Raw genomic sequence first — 3,001 nt, forward strand, 5'->3', positions numbered from 1 at the left:
CAGGTTGACAAGGTATTATTGCAAGTTTTTCAAGAATTATGGGTGAATAGTAGCACCTCTAACAACCTTATTGAATAAAGATGCATTTTCATGGACTCTAGAAGCAAGGAAGGCCTTCAAATATCTTAAAGAGGCAATGTGCCAAGCACCGGTCTTAGCTACGATGGAATTGACAATTATTGTGGAATCTGATGCCTCAGGAAATGGAATTGGTGCTATTTTAATGCAAGGAGAAAGACTCATTACTTTTGAAAGTCGTCCAATCAAAGGAAAGTATTTACACAAAGCTATTTATGAGAAGGAAATGTTGGCAATACTATATGCACTTAAGAAATGACAACCCTACCTAACGGGAAGACACTTCAAGGTAAAAAAGGAACATGATAGCCTTAAATAATTTTCAGAACAAAGATTATCTTCAGAAGAGCAACAAAAATGGGTCACAAAGATGTTGGGTTATGACATTGAAATCATCTACAAAAAAGGGAAGCAAAATGTTGTGGCAAATTCACTCTCAAGAAAGGATGAGAATGTGGAAGAAATTCTTTGTGCCATTTATATTATCCAACCAGATTAGGTAAATGAAGCAAGGGATGACTAGAAGAATGACAAGTAAGTGTGGGCACTCATTCAAAATTTATAACAAGATCTGAGTACATCTAATACATTTAGCTAGAAAAATGATTCATTATGGTACAAAGATATTTTATACATATGTAAGAATTCCCAACTCAAACAAAATATTCTTAGGGAATTTCACACCTATCCCTTAGGAGGGCACTCAAGATTTTTAGAAACTTACCACGGGGTTAAGAAGGAATTTTTTTGGGATGGCCTTAAATCGGATATTCAAAAGTTTGTGGCAAAATGTTTGGTTTCCCAAAAAAATAAAGTTGAAACAATTAAGACCCCAGGTCTCTTACAAACTCTATTCATTCCAAGCCAACGTTCGGAGGAGGTTTCAATGGATTTTATCATAGGCTCACCCAAGTCCAAAGGAAAGAGTGTCATCATGGTGGTAGTTGAAAGACTTACCAAGTATGCACACTTTTGTGCATTATTGCATCTAGTTAAAGCCAGTACATTTTCTACTACATTTATGGAAACAATTCAAAAGCTACATGGAAACTCAAAGATTCTTGTAAGCGACGGAGATCCCATTCTCACTAGAAAATTTTGGACATAATTATTTTGTTGTCTTGTTACTCAATCATCTCATAGCTCATCTTATCATCCTCAATCTGATGAGAAAACTGAGATACCAAACAAATGTTGGGAAGGATATCTTCATTTCTTTATATCTGATAAACAGACACAATGGGTCAAATGGTTGCCTCTAGCTGAATGGTGGCATAAAACTTCTTTCCATACTGCAGCAAAAATGACCCAATTTATGGCACTTTATGGATATCATCCACCATCCATCACATCATATTTAAGAGAAAATTCTAAGGTTCAAGGAGTGGAAGATCACATCAAGCATCAACAACAAGTTCTCCAACTCTTAAAGGATAACCTCACTTTGGCACAGAATAGAATGAAACAAAAACCAAATCAACATCGTAGAGAAAGGAGTTTTGATATAGGTGACTGGGAATTCCTATGGCTAAAACCATATAAAAAAATGTCCCTCAAGCAAGCTAAGAAGGATAATAAATTATCACCAAAGTATTATGGTCTGTACAAGGTGTTGCAAAAGATTGGTATTGTGGCATAAAAAATGGAGCTTCCTGCAGATTCTCAAGTGCACCCAATTTTTGATGTTTCATGCTTAAAGGAGGTTATAGGTGACAAACTCCTAGTTCAAATAATATTTTCAGAACTTGAAAAGGAATAAAAAATCATATTGGAACCTGAAGCAGTCATAGAAACAAGAACTCGATAGCTATGAAATCTATCAATTTCAGTGTACCTCATCAAGTGGAAGAACTTACCCACTGAAGATTCCAAATGGGAGGGTGAGAATTTTATACAGAAGCACCTAGAACTACTCAAGCGTTGATGACAACACTCTTTTGAAGGAGAGGGGCATGTTAGGTCCCTATAATACTCATGATTCCCCCATTAATATTGTCATTGTAGCCCTTATTGTTATTGTTGTACCCCTATTCCCCCACAGTGTTATTATTGTGCCCCATAGAATCCCACTATTGTTATTGTTGTGCCCTTATATTATTATTGTTATGTTGGCTTTGATTATATTCTAACCCCTTATTGTTCATTTGTGTAATTTAAAGGAGGTTTCCCCATCGAAGAGATTGATTTTGAAGTCATTGATCTATCTTTTCTTCTATTTTGTGAGTTGGTTACATAACAATTTTCCTTATAAAAAATCTGATTATAAATTTAATAATATATTGAAAAAACTTAAACCACTATTGCATTCCATATATTTAACATTATATCATATAATCGATTTTTTATAAATTAAGATTTTTCAACTTTCTATGCCGTGTTAAATGTCCCTTTCCAAGAAGATAATTTTTTCATTTCCATTTGGATAGAAAAGAAACATTAAAAATAATGAAAAAATAAAAAAAATCAAATGAATAATTAATTTAAAAATATAGGAGATTGAGAGAAAAACTCATAATAGTTGATTCCCATGGTATTGACCATGGTAATTTGGTGCCCATGGTGTTTTTAGGAGGAAAATTATAAAATGGTGGATGGGAATTGATATGGTACATGAATGAGTGTTCATATTATTTGATACTTTTCGGAGCTCTTGTGGCTTAAGGTGAGAGGGAAAAATCATCATTGTATTTCCTAGTTTGGTTGTTGAAATGCACAGCCTAGTTGGTGGTGGTTGGCTTTGGTGTTTAAAAGCACACCCTATCCAATTATTGCATCATGTGTTGTTAGCTATGCTTTAATGCGCCAAATAGTTAGTGGACAATGTTGTTGTAGATGGATGGGATTGCAGAAGTCTTTGAGCCACGAACCTAGTATATCTTCCAATTTTTTGATGTAATATCTTTGTGGAAATTATTATTGAATA

Source organism: Pinus tabuliformis, chromosome 2_1, assembly GCF_031772625.1.
Source record: "Pinus tabuliformis cultivar Carrire ecotype Pingquan chromosome 2_1, CPIR1, whole genome shotgun sequence".
NCBI classification, from domain to species: Eukaryota; Viridiplantae; Streptophyta; class Pinopsida; order Pinales; family Pinaceae; genus Pinus; species Pinus tabuliformis.